Raw genomic sequence first — 14,691 nt, forward strand, 5'->3', positions numbered from 1 at the left:
CATTTTATACAAGCTCTTCTATAACATAGTTTAAGACAAAAGATGTGCTTTAGGATTTGCTGCAGCTTCAATTTAAGCATAGTTGGAGCTGCATTGTTTTGGTTGATGTGAACAGATTTCATAACCTTTTTTTTTAAAAAAAAAAAATGCTAACCTGTTTAGTGCTGGTTGGGAGATTTCCCATGATCTTGCAGATGTCCCAGAGCGATGGATGTGGTGGCTGCTTTTGTTGCTGCGATCGCAGGCAGCTGTCCTAGAAGCTTGGCGAATGAGAGATCACTTCATCAGATGTGATCATGAACTGCTGGACCAGACGCTGGGATTTGTTTCCCTCTTATGGATTTCACATAAAACTAATTGTTTTTTAAATGGCTGCCCTAATGCCTATTTGATCAGTGTGAGTGGCAGTTGCTTACAATTCTGGTTTTGTTTACTCTGGACAACGATTACTTTTTTCTTTTTTCTCCCCCTCCTCCTTGCTTGCTGTGCTGATCAGTTTTGAGAGGGCGAGCGAGAGCATCAGATAATAGCATATAGCATCATATAGCCAGGGGCTTTCTTGACAACACAAACAAGTCTCTTTGATGCCAGGTATTAGCTACAGTGCTAAGAGGGCACAAAGTGTTAAAGAATCCAATTGTATTTATTGAGGCTGCCTCGTGTCGCTGCTAGGGATTTTTCTGTTCCTTTGCTTGCTTTATGTTTTGCACAAACCTTTTACGACAGTGATCTTCAACTTCAGCAATTGCTCAGAGTGACTATATATTGTTTTTAATCATTCGCTCAGTATAGAGAAGAGGTTCGCTCTCTCTGCCTGGAAGCTTAACCACATGAGAATGCATAAGGGAAACCGATGTGATTTTATTGAATGAAAATAGTGGACAATTATTACCACCAGCTTGCTTGTCTTCTTCAGCCTCATACTACAAAACTGGTGAGTTTCATTTTATTCTCTAACATGCACATCTTCTAGTTTACAGTAGGAAAAAGGGGGAAATCTGGCAAGCTAATGGGTCTGGTAGCAATGTTGGGTGATGTCCTCCAACCTGTTGTGCGTGGATCTTTCAGAGGACCATACTAAGAAGCTGAACATTCCATGTGCCAACTTGAATTGCACCGTGCATACGTATAGGTTTGGCACATACCTATGTGGATTGATGCACGTGTAAAATCTAGGCATTTCCCCCTATAGTCTCAAGTTAGGAAATTGTATAGATGAGGAAGAAATGCTTCATCGTGAGGAAGATAGAGAGGTATGCCAAGGTTCAACTACAGTTGATACACTTGCAAAGGTACTCGTATAAAATAAGAAGCCCATACTCATGTGAATCATGTACAGGGGGGAACAGAACAATGCTTCAGGTGTATACTTTGTGTGATGTGCATGAGTATCAGGAGACTTACTGATTTGTGCTCAATTATACTAATAATGATGGGAATGGCAGAATGCAGTGACAGCTTCTCCCCCTCCCTTCCCCCTAGTCGTGTAAGGTTTCCGCAGTAGTCAAGCTACTGAAATATTTACAATCATTATCACCCTTTTATTGCTATTGTGGTATTAATTCTTAACGAAAGGGAAAGGCACTGAGAGAGCGGGCGGCTCAATGCAACTAGCGTATGAGCAAGTGGAATGCGTGCCCTCCCCTGCTGAGTTCTGCAGATGTCCCGGCAATTGGATAATTTGACTGGCTCTGATAACGGCACAGAGGAGCATGAGAGACCGTAATGAGCACGAGGAGCTGCAGCTAGGGAGTGTGCCCCGATCACCTCATGTAAGCGGTGACCCAAACTAGAAATGATCTGAGGTCTCCAGAGATGAAAACCCTCCAGTGCATTGGCTCGCTGCACCACCTAGCGTTGGCTGTCATGGTCGGTTTTTGCAATGAAGCTCTGCCAGGTTTGAGCTCCGGCAAGCGATTGTATCAATGGATGCATGTTCCAGAACAAGGTTGGGATGGCTGTGGCCCAATTGTGGCTGGTGGTGAGCCATAAGGGGATCCTGGTTGTTTCAACTAGGAAATGGAAGTAGTTTAAAGAGAAAAGTGCTTATGCACACATGCACTACGGATAGCCAAGCATCCTGGGCCTGGGAAAGGGAATGATAAAGAAGCACTCCAGCTGGTAGCTGAAGGCAGGGGAAGAACTGGGAGCGAACTGGGAGACGCAGGGACAAAAAGCGAGTAGAAGGTGGGGAATCTCCAGGGTGGTTTAGCCAGCTTTCCTCAAGTTGGTGCCCACCCCCGCTGCGTTGGGCCATAACTTTCATAATTCCAGGCTATCATGGCCATTGGCCAATCTAGCTGGGAACAATAGCAGTTGCAGTCCAACAAATCTGGAGGGCACCAGCTTGGGGAAGGCTGGTTTTGGTGAAGACAGCAAGTAGTATCACCAATAATTTATTTTAGGGATGTTGGAGGAATCTATTTTGGGGGTGGAGCTCAGCAGGGTTTAGCCAACTCAGCCACCTGGACACCAGGTGGTGGATCCCTGAGCTGGCTTAGCTCAGCACGCATTGAGTCATGCATGCTCGTGGTGTCACTCTCTTTTTGTGTGTGCACATCCTGATTTATGCAAATGCAGATGTGTGCAAATTGCGCAAATTTGCAGTTGGGAACTTTTATGAAATTGTGATTTGTGCAAATTTGCAGCTGCAATTAAACACAATTTGTCCAAAAAATGCAGGTTTAAATGGTCCTTTACACCTGTGTCATTTATGGTCATGGTTTTGTGCAAATCGTGATTTCCATAGATATTCCAAGCTGCGAATTTGCACAAATCTCAGCTCATAGACAGACAGACAGACAGACAGACAAACAAACACAACAAGCTCTCACCAAGCAGCACAGATGGTCTGGCAGCATGCCCCACATATTGTACATGCCAGGGTCAGACAACTGGCGGTAGCCTGGCGAGCAGAATGCAAACGGGGGAGTTTGCCCAATCCTTTGATTTATTATTAGCATTTATATGCTGCTTTATCTGCTAAAAAGCCATCAAGGCTGTGCACAACCATTTAAAACAATGAAACTGCAAAACAATAAATTCAAGAATGGTAAAAATGGTAAAATATGATAAAACATTAAGCTACACAATTTAAAAGACTAAGGCCATAGCGAGACCTAAGGTTTATCCCAGGATTGTTCTGGGGTCAAACCTGTTCCTCTAAGTGCCACACAGGGCATCCAGCGCTCAGGCAGGGACGAACCCGGGATGATCCTGGGATAAACCTTAGGTCTAGCTATGGCCTAAATTGAAAAGATGCATCTGTATTTATTGATTTGATTTATACTCCACCTTTCTATGAAAAAGGCCACTCAAGGCAGCTTACAAAAACAATTTAAAATAGATTAAAACAATTAAACACATTAAATACAATAAAAATATAACAATTACAGAATAAAAACAGCACCCGACCCACAGACCCACTTGCAGGCCAAAGGTCTTCTCTAATAAAGCAGTTTTTGCCTGCTATCAGAAGTATAGCAGAGAGGGAGTGAATCTTTAGAAAGAGTCTTTAACCCTTTCTAAAAGTAGGGTGACCCTATGGAAAGGAGGACAGGGCTCCTGTATCTCTATCAGTTGTATAGAAAAGGGAATTTCAGCAGGTGTCATTTGTATGCCTGCAGCACTTGGTGAAATCCCCTCTTCATCAAAACAGTTAAAGCTGCAGGAGCCCTCCCCTCTTTTGTATCTGGTAACTCAGGGCTCCTGCAGCTTTAACTGTTGTGATGTAGAGGGAATTTCGCCAGGTGCTGCAAGCATACAAAGGACACCTGCTGAAATTCCTTTTTCTGTACAACTGTTAAAGATGCAGGAGCCCTGTCCTCCTTTCCATATGGCCACCCTACTAAAAGCCAAGAGAATGAGGGTCAATCATAGTTCTTGAGGGAATGCATTCCATAGTTTGGGAGCAATACAGGAAACAGCCCTGTTATAGAAAAGCACCATATTGGTGTAAATTTCATTTCTAAGGTTTAACAGCTTTGGCCACTGCTACTGCTATACCTACTGGCTGAGAAAGCATGAGTGATGCCACACTGAGATGCATGAGACCCACCTCCATGAAGAAGATGTACTAAGTACCTGCTTTGCACAATAATAAACAAGAAACACAAAACAGGAAATGTGTGGGATTTCCTCTGTCGGTGATTGTTTGACATTCAATGCCACTAATTTAGATTTAAATTGGATTAAGTCTAAAATTGGATTATATACTGCTACAGAGCAGTATGTAATAAGTCCTCTGCTTATTAGACCTCTGAAGCCTGTAGAGGCTTTGGTGTGACAGCAGAGATGGCCGCAGGGAGGAGGAACTACCGAATCAAATGAGCTGCAAATCGTTTAAAATATTAAGCTTTATTTATTTATTTATTTATTTAAAACGTTTGTATCCCACCCTATATCACTAGGATCTCAGGGTGGCGTACAGATAAAATTATACAATATAAAATAATAACTATACCCAGCTAAAAACAAATTAAACCATTAATTGAAATCTCTCTCTCTCTCTCTCTCTCTCTCTCTCTCTCTCTCTCTCTCTCTCTCTCTCTCTCTCTCTCTCTTTATCCCAGCCACTCAGATCAGGTAAAAGTTTTACATGATTGAGAATAACCACTTACAAAACTTCATTCCAAGGACCTGTTCTAAACAAACTATTTTTCACAGAGGGAATGCATAATGATTGTGACTTTGTTGCAAGTGATCCAGGTGTTATTCCCTCAGCAAGTGTTTCCATTGTGCAGGAAACACATTTCCCCTGTGCTCAAACTGCTTAATCAGCACAAACATCGTTCTTTCTGCTGTAAACAAAATCCAGCATAGGTGTGGCTACCGCATGAAGCGTGACTTATGAGTGTCCCAGGCTCCAATTGGCTAATGCTCATGTGATCACTGTTGGATAATGTCACTGCCACCATCTCCTCCTTCAAATAGATATAGATATATTTAAAGGGTTGTTTACTTTTATTTAATTAAAAAAATATCTTAAAGTGTATGTGCACTCCTACTATTGCAATGGGACTACGCAGCTACTTTCCCAACAGTTCAAAACAGTGATGCCACTAGCAAAGATGGCCCCCTTATGAATAAGCCACTATTTAATCACATACACACACACACACACACACACACACACCATTTGAAACTTTTCTTTCTTTTCAACTTCTGTGCATTTCCTTTCCAGCACTGAGGAGCATAGGATACCTGATTTAGGCCATTCCTACACCAGCCCAAAAATGCGGGCTGGTCACGTCTGAGTCCCTGTGCATCCAAATGACGCACAGGGACCCCCGGGGGCAGGGGGGATGAGCACATGTTTTCCCAGGGATAAATAATCTCTGGGAAAACCTGATTCCTCACGTGGTCTCGGGATGATCCCAAGACCATGGGAGGTGTGTGGCTGCCCGTCCAGGCTTCTTCCCTCCTCCGCATGAGTAGCGGGGATCAGTAGAGGGAAGGAGCCGGGCCGGGAGGAATCGGTGGTGGGTGGGGGAGTGGGAACGGGTATTTTTGTTTTTTCCCACTTACCTTTTCCTGGAGCATGAGTGTGCTCCAGATCCTGTAACTTTTTTAAAAAATGGCCGCCTCCACTCATGCGACGTCCCTCCTCCTATCCTAGAAGTCACACTGGCCATTTGGACACAGGGGATCATCCCAGAAGGAGGTAAATCTGAGATTGCCCCCTCCCTCCCTCCCTCCCTCTACACCTGTATGGTGTAGAAAGGACCTTAGACAGTGTATGGATATTACCTGCAATGCATCTATTCCTTCCTGTCTGGTTGTAACAGCGAAATGGGAAAGTGTGCTATGGCTCCTATGTGTAAAAGACCCGCTGAGACACATTAAGGATTTGTGGATAATCTGCAAAAGACTTGAATCACACACATATACACGCCTGCACAAATACACCCAACTCTGCACTGTCCTCTTTCATTTCTTTCAATAGAAGAACAATCAACCCAGCTACTTGTGCATCAAGTGCTCTTCCAATGGGCTGAATAAAAATGTGCTCTTGCTTTCTCACTTTCTCAAAAGTTTAATTACATGCCATTCTATAGCAATCACAGGCATTGGCATGCAACTTTTTGCACTGTTTATTATTATTTACTTTGAAGATTTATATTCTGCCTTTCAGCTGAATGGTTCTCAAGGGAGCTTACAACACATAGTAATAGTGTGCAGCTTACACATGCATGCATAACCCAGCATCCCTTTGTCCTGTGCCTGATGGTTGGAGCCAGAGTGTGCTTCCCTTTGCTTCTGAAGTCCCAGAGCAAATGGCAGCTGGTTCTGTGTGTTCTTTCTGGTGGGAGCAGGGGAAGCAAGCTCCTTGCAGCTATTCCATCTCTGGCTGATGGATGGAGACAGGCTGGCCTTCCCTTTGCCATGATGTTCTTCCTGGAAGGCAAGGGGTGTAACCTTCCAGTGGTCCTTGGGCAATGGATGGATCCAGAGTATTTATAGAAGGCGTGGCATTCCTTACATATCAACATAGCTAAGGGAGGGGAAACCTCCTGCCCTATGGCTCATTCCTTCATGCAGTGGTTTACCATGCAGTAACTTACCATACAGTAGCTCCACTTGCCACCTTGGGTCATTGCCATTCTTTGGGGAATCTGTGCTTACTAACAGTCAGAAATACATAGCAGTAGTATGGGAGCTCCTGCAATCCAAATAGTAAGCCATAGCTGTCCTATAAAGGCTGTTTCAGAAATGGCTTTTCTGTGGGATTGTTACAGAGACTCTCCCAAAGACATTGTCTAAGGTGACAGAAATTAGACAACCCCAAACTCTTCAGTATTAACCCCAAAGCAGGATCTACACTACTGCTTTATAACAGTTTATAACTGTATTGACAACTGTTGGGGCCCATATACCATTTCCAAACCACTTTCAAAGAGTTATATTCTGTTTGCTGTAGTTTTGGCCCAAGTCTCTCCTGCCCTCTTTTCTCTATTTCTGTCCTGCTTTCTCTATTTCTGTTCTTCTCTCTCATTGTCACTCTTACACCTTCCCACTTGTGTTTCTTTTCTTAAATATACAGCTGGGTCACAAAATCTCCATGGAGCTTGGCAAGTAATTCTGGAGAATAGATGCAAGGTCCACGGGAAGTATTTTATTCTGGAAGTGCTTTTGCCCCGCCCCCGTCCCAAAGCCTGGAAGTTTTGAGATGGAGTTCAAGACCACAGAATAGTCCTGTTCAAAAATGGCCTGAATGTCTGAGGGCACCCCAGTGTCTCCTCTTTGGACCTTCACTTTATTTATTTACTTATTTAGGAAATGTCTTTCCCGCTTTTCTTTATAAAATAATCCCAATGTGAGGTACAAGCATTAAAACACAGTTGTATACTAATGATCCCACACACACCAAAAAAGCCCATAAAAAAAACAACAACCCCATAATCAAACAGGGGAGAACAGTAACACCTAACAGTTTGCAAGAAGCAGCAAATTAAAACAGAGGAACATTTCAAAAACCTGGTAAACAAAAATCTAAATCCTGGGTAAACAAATAGGTCTTTAGCTAGCGTATAGCACTTGTACGACTTGGCACCACCCATATACAAGGAGGGAGGAGGGAGTTCCACAGTCGGGGTGCCTGTAGGGAGAATGGCTTCTCTTGGATTGCCACATATTGAACTCTAGGCAGTTGTCGCACTGCCATGAGGCCATCCTCACTCGTCCTCAATATCCAGGCAGGTACCTAAGGGGAAAGGTGCTCCATCAGGTCACCAGGTCTTACCATTTTCTATACTGTGGAATTAGATATCACTTATGAGCTAGTTCTGGCTGGCAATATATTCCTATGATGAGTGTTTCGGCATCTCTTATACTGTTAGAGGAATTAATTGGCTCTTTCGAGAAAGCTAAGCCTACGATAGTTGTTTATAAATGTCTTTGGGGATGCAATAAAGTGGATATTCAGTACGTAACAAAGGAGTGAAATAGGGAACAGCAATGCTCTGTACAGCCTAATCAATAGAAAGTTGCCTTAGCTTCCATATATTTCTGCAGTTTTAAAACTGAGGCTGATTCAACGAAAATTGATGTTTCATGTATATTGGACACCACCGAGGCTGGTTATGAAAAGGTTGACTAGCTTTGCTAGATGCCGGCAATGTAGTGCAGATAATCCATCACTGAGGCATAATAATCCATCACTGTGGGCAGGCCCTGTGGTGGCTTCTCTTTAGTTGGAATTTACTGCCTGCATAAATTTTGTTCTTGAAAATCTGCGATCATTGTGGATGCCCCTGTGCTTTTAAATTCTGTTCCTGTGATGTGGGGATTAACAGATGGACTGAAAAATGGTCTGCATGAGAGCCCTAATAGTTGCAAAGAAACTTAGAGCCTTTCTACATTGTGTGCTTGTGATTGCTCACTAACAGTAGTTTGTGGGTCCGTTACATGATGTCATCCTCTTCCAGGACGTTTCCCATGCTTTATAACCATTATCACTTTTTTTTCCTTAATAGGGGAGTGAGATATGATTTTCTGAATGGCATTTATTTATTTATTTATTTATTTATTTATTTATTTACAATATTTATATACCACTCCCCATTCAAAATTTCAGAGCGGTATACAAGGTAAAATAAAATAAAAACAAAATAAAACACTTTAAAATAGATTTTAAAAGAAGCAAAATGTACAGTGAACCGTGACTGGTTATTAAAGAAAGGCTTCCTGGAATAATGATGTTTTCAGGAGGCGCCGAAAGGAATACAAAGTTGGTGCCTGCCTGACCTCCAGAGGCAGGGAATTCCATTGGAGGGGGGCCACCACACTGAAGGCTTTCCCCCTTTCAGACTCCAATTGGAGGATGGGTCTATGTAGAACCACCAGGAGTATGCCCTCGGATGACCTCAGTGACCGGGCAGGTTGGTAGGGAAGAAGGTGCTCTCTCAGGTATCGTGGTCCCAAGTTATTTAGGACTTTGTACACAAGTACAAGAACTTTAAACCTGGCCCGGTAGCGAATAAGGAATTTATGACACCATAGCAATCTTGTGTAATTGTGAAATTACCACAACACCACCTAGTGGTTATATAATGGAACATAAAGGAGGAGAAAGAAAAATACCAGGGGGGACACACATGTAAAGGCGCTGATCTCAATCCTGCAAAGAATCCAGAAGCAGAAGCCTAGCTAAAGGTGTGCGTTAAAAGCCTCATGTAGAAAAAGCCTGGAAGAAACAATACCCACAACCTATTATTCAGTGGACTGAAGATCTTAATGTTCTTGCTACATTTGAAATTATCTCCTACAGTCATCAGTTTTGTCTGGATATTTATTCAGACATATGGTCTGCTTGTTTTAATATGTATATCTGAAACAGGAGTGTGAAAACGTTGGGTGCTTGTTTTTTTAAAAAAAAATCAGTGGTGTTGTGAATATTTATCACAATTAGATATGCTTTTATTCTTGTTTTTCTTATGCCACAGCTATCAGAGTTAGTATTTGGAGGTTCTCCATCCCGTTTGGTTTGTTAGGATTGTTAGGTTTGTTAGTATACATCTTAGGGATGTCACAACGGTCCAGGAGGGGGCTGGAATCCAATGGACTCCCCCTCCCACACTTGACTTCTTGCACTACAGTCTGTGGACCCTGCTGGCTGTCCATTCTTGATCGCTGTGCGAGCCCCTGGATGGCCTGGTGACCATCTGGCAAGTGGTGAGTGGCCCAAGCTCACATTTTATGTAAAAACGGTGGCTTGATGTTTTGAATAAAGACCTTTTACGCAAATGGCGGCCATAAAGCAGTCATTTATGCAAGATTACTGGCATGAATGGACCATTAACGCCTGTAATCTTGTGTAAATGGCCCCTTTATGCCTTCCATTTGCATAAAAGGCCTTTTACACACACAAAAATAACAAGCTGCCATTTTTATGCAACATGGCTGCTTGCTAAGGGAAGGGGTGGCTGTGCACTGCTGGTCGGGCACTCACAGACAATCCAACAGGTTGTGCAACATGGCGAACAGGGCCATCTGGCCAGTGGGGGTCCATTGAGTGGCGTTCAAAGTGAACCCTGGTGAGTTCATCCATCCCTATCAGGTCTTTCTACCACATACTGGTGTAGGAAGATTGGGTACACATGGAAGCCCCACCTCAATGGATCCATGCACACAGGCTCCTCTTCAGGGTCTTAAGAGGGTTTCTAAGCATGTTTCCCTGCTTATAATCCTCTGTGTGACTACCCCCATGCTGCTGTCTTTTGAGTGTCAGTGCTTTTATTTATTTATTTTTATATATTTGGCATTTCAAAGTTATGATTTCAGTTGTGCGTTGTATTGTGTTTTATGAAGGTTATTAGTCACCCTGGGCTGCTTGTGAGGAAGGGAGGGGATACACATCAAATAAATGAATAAATAAATACAAATGAAACAGACGTTTGTAACCACCCAAGTAAAGAGGTCCTGACACAGACACCAAACATTTAGATTTGGGGAACTTTGAGTTCAAAGTTGGAGATACAACTATGACAATCACTAGCACCCTTTTCTTGCCAATTACAGTATTTACTGCAACTTGACATGAACCTGATCACTCTCGGCAAACTGTAGACATGTTAACGGGATAGGTGGGCAAAGGAAGCCAGTAAACATCAGTTGAGAGAAGCCTCTTGAATAACGTTGATGGTGCCCTTTAGAAGTATTTTTGACTTATTTTTTATTATAAAATTTCAACAAAGGAAAAGAAACAAAAAAACTTATATTTGAATATACCACTCGCAGTGCATAGATATAAAGTATGTGTGTGTGTGTGTGTGTGTAAATACAGTTTTCTGAGAACTTTAAATAAACTTCAAGAAAAGCAGACCAAATATCCAAATACGTATCCATTAGCAGGTGTATCTATACCACCTATTCAAATATTGAAAGCACTGTAAGGTATCCAATCCATTGCATTATAGGAGGTTAGCCTTTATCCTACCAGTTTTGTAACATCAGTCTTTTAGCTGTCACAAAATCCATTTGCTCTGACCATGTGTTAATTTCCAGGGAGCAGGTAGACAATTTAAAAGAGCATGCACATCAGTGAACATTAAGCTGTGTTCCAATACACAAGGACCTCCTCCCCAAAAGAGAGAACTACTGGCCATTGTCAAAACATATGCTTTAAAAAAGCATTAGTTGTGTTATCCTCCAACTATTAACCAACTTAGATAAACCCTTATTAAAGAGATGTCGGAGTTTCCAATAGACACAAAACAGGAGTTAGACACATGTGAAGCTCCCTTGGTCCATCTAACCTCCTGGTGAGCAGTGGCCTGCCAGGTTTCAGAGACACATCTTTCCCAGCTCTACCTGGGGATGGCAGCAATAGGACCTGGGCTGGGACTTTCTGCTGGCAGAATAATGGCCCGTCCTTTAACCAGTTCTGGACAAGAGAGGCATGTACTAGGTTTGCAGGGCATACGCATGCCTAGGCATCTGTAGAACTAGACAGAATAAAATTTAAATTACTTTACAACTTTCAAGTCTCTAGAGAAATCCAGCTCTGGAAATGGTTCTTGCAATTGTTAATTTGACATGGGCATCCAAAATTTTCCTTTTCATGGCTGCCAGCTCCAAATGTTTAAGATCATAAAACAGGCCCTTGGCGATTTTTTAGGAATGTAAACAAAAAAGAAAGAGAATGTATTTGTTTTCCTTTTCAATTATGTTGTTCTCCCCACACATACATCTGGGCATGTTTGATCAACCTCTGGATCTCATCTGGTTTAAAGCTGAGATTGACAAAGCTAAACCATAAGCTCTTTTGTGTAGCATTGAAAGATTCTTTTTGATTTCAGTGGGGCTTCAGGTAGTTTACTCTAGAGTAGGTGAACTGTAGCTAAACTGCATGATTCCATAAGCAGAAGTGAATTCTTGGGATATGATTGTGGCTGTCTTCAAGCAGGATACATGACTATCCATCATAAGAAAATATTTTTCCATAATGTAACCACAGGGAGCACATAAATAGAGACCCATGCTCTGGATGCTAAATTTTTCATCACAACGAGGGCATATATATTACACATCACTTTCTTTTGATTGCATACTCTCGGTATATTGAGATCATATTGAGATTAAGGATGTTGTTAATACCCATCACTCCTTCTAATAGTCACCTAAGCTGATTGAGTGGCCCCATTTGTAAATGGAATGGGGCCACACTAAAATAAGGGAGGGGCTTTGACAGACTCAAGAGATGCACCAAGTATGCAAAAGAACATGTGTTTATAAATAAAAGAAAACCGCAACAACACCAAACAGCATGACAGGAACCTGTGAGCTCCCAAAGCATTGATGGGGAGTGAGCCTACAGAGAGAAAGAGGGTAGGGTAGGGTAGGGTCTAAAGATAGATAGTAGCATCCTTCAGGGGTAGGGTGATCATATGGAAAGGAGGACAGGACTCCTGTACCTTTAACAGTTGCATAGAAAAGGGGATTTCAACAGGTGTCTTTTGTATGCAGGCAGCACCTGGTGAAATTCCCTCTTCATCACAATAGTTAAAGCTGCAGGAGCCCTGCCTAGTGTGACCAGATACAAAAGAGGGCAGGGCTCCTGCAGCGTTAACTGTTGTGGTGAAGTGGGAATTTCACCAGATACAAAAGACACCTGCTGAAATTCCCTTTTCTATGCAACTATTAAAGATACAGGAGTCCCATGTCCTCTTTTCCATACGGTCACCCTATTCAGGGATTACTTGTGTGAATGGGTTGGAAAGCAGAGGAAGAGAAAGTGTGGCATAGTGGCTAAAGTGCTGGACTGGGAGTTGGGAGATCTGGGTTCTAGTCCCCACTCAGCCATGGAAACCCACTGGGTTTCTTTCGGCCAGTCACAGACTCTCAGCCCAACCCACCTCACAGGGTTGTTGTTGTGAGGATACAATGGAGAGGAGGAGGATTATGTATGCCATCCTAGGTTCCTTGGAGGGAAAAGGTGGGATATAAATGCACTAAATAAATAAGAGAAAGAATTGGACCACTCAAGCCCATAACGACTTACAATAACCATGCTGGAGGGGCACTTAGGAACTGTCTCCAGAACTGCATGTCCTTTCCCTCTCCTCTACTGCTTAGCTGTAAAATAAGTTTTGGGACTGGAAGTTAGAATGTCGGAGGTACTTGTCCAGGGGCTGAAGTTTGCCAAGCTTTCACCACCTCAGTCCCCCAGACTCTGGATGGCTAACGACAAGCTGGCCCAACCGAATCATGGATTGCAGGGTTCTCCCCCAACCTAAAATCACAATTTTTACCAATTGCAGCTGCAATTTACTGAATTTGTGCAGATTTGGGCTGTAAATTTTGTAAGATGTGTACATTTTTGCACATCTTGCGGCCATAAATTGCTTAATTTGTGCAAATTGCAGGACAACAAGGCTCCTTTTCGAGGCAGTCTACATCCATGAACATGAGCACACTTTTTAGGAGGTAGAAACACACTGCAACATTTCACTGCAGGTCTGACTTTTTGTTTTCTATTCCTGAAATGAATAAATCACATGTCTGCAGCTATAGATAAGTGTCTCACATAAAGCAACAGCTCTCCTCAAATTAGAACCACCTGGATATGCCTGCCACCACCTCACTGAAGACCTCTAGGCTAATGCCCGTGGACACCTCTGCTTGTGCCTGCGATGTTGCAACTAAGGCAAGACTTGAGGGTCAAAGTCCAGGGTCCCACAGCTCAGGGCCCCTCAGATGACCACCCAGTGAACAGCAGGCAATTGGATCAGGGGTAGACAGCTCCAGCATCAGCATGGGTCCTTCCCGGGCTGATGCCTCCCACCACTGCAGCATCCTTTCTTTGTTTGTATTTAATGCTAATGTCACAATTTTTTTTATTTTAAAAATATATTAGCCTTTTCCCATAACTAAATCATGCTTCTTTCCAAGTCAATGTGTTTAGCATCAGGGCAGGAGAAGCAAACTCCATTTTTAGTTCCGTAGTCATGATGGTGCTCTGATTTGAGTGTGTTTAAAATGAAAAACTGTACCTGTTCAGAGAATTTCTTTTCTATTCTCTCTTTCTAACACATCACGAATGTAGAAGCTGTTGCACAGCATGGAATGACAGTGGGACGGGGGAAGAAGAGAAATGGGAATGCTGTGGACGTAATGTATCTTGACTTCAGCAAAGCTTTTGACAAAGTGCCCCATGATATTCTGATTAACAAACTATCTAAAAGTGGGCCTGATGGAACAACTAGTAGGTGGATTCACAGTTGGCTACAGAATCAGACTCAAAGAGTGCTTATCAATGGAAACTTCTCAAATTGGGGGGAGGTAATGAGTGGGGTACCGCAGGGCTCAGTCCTGGGCTCAGTGCTCTTCAACATTTTTATTGATGATTTGGACGAGGAGGTGCAGGGAACACTTATGAAATTTGCAGATGACACAAAATTGGGTGGGATAGCTAATACCCTGGAAGACAGAAACAAACTTCAAAGTGATCTTGATAGGCTGAAGTGCTGGGCTGAAAACAACAGAATGAAATTTAATAGGGATAAATGCCAAGTTCTACATCTAGGAAATAGAAACCAAATGCACAGTTACAAGATGGGAGATACTTGGCTCAGCAATACTACAAACGAGAAGGATCTTGGAATTGTTGTAGATCACAAGCTAAGTATGAGCCAACAATGAGATATGGCTGAAACAGGCCAGGGGTAAAAGGAACCCTAGATAGGCTTTGGG

The 14,691-nt window shown here is 42.7% G+C and overlaps 1 protein-coding gene across 1 annotated transcript in view; it reads left to right on the forward strand.

Moving 5' to 3' along the window:
• Window positions 1-806: 806 nt before the first annotated feature.
• ANKFN1 (ankyrin repeat and fibronectin type III domain containing 1) overlaps window positions 807-14,691 on the forward strand; it is a 150,813-nt gene continuing 136,928 nt past the window's right edge. Inside the window, exon 1 of the mRNA XM_063119897.1 lies at window positions 807-934. The gene's annotated coding sequence lies outside the window, so the exon portion shown is untranslated. The remainder of the gene's footprint in view (window positions 935-14,691) is intronic.

This window comes from Elgaria multicarinata, chromosome 3 (genome assembly GCF_023053635.1).
Source record: "Elgaria multicarinata webbii isolate HBS135686 ecotype San Diego chromosome 3, rElgMul1.1.pri, whole genome shotgun sequence".
Lineage (NCBI taxonomy): Eukaryota > Metazoa > Chordata > Lepidosauria > Squamata > Anguidae > Elgaria > Elgaria multicarinata.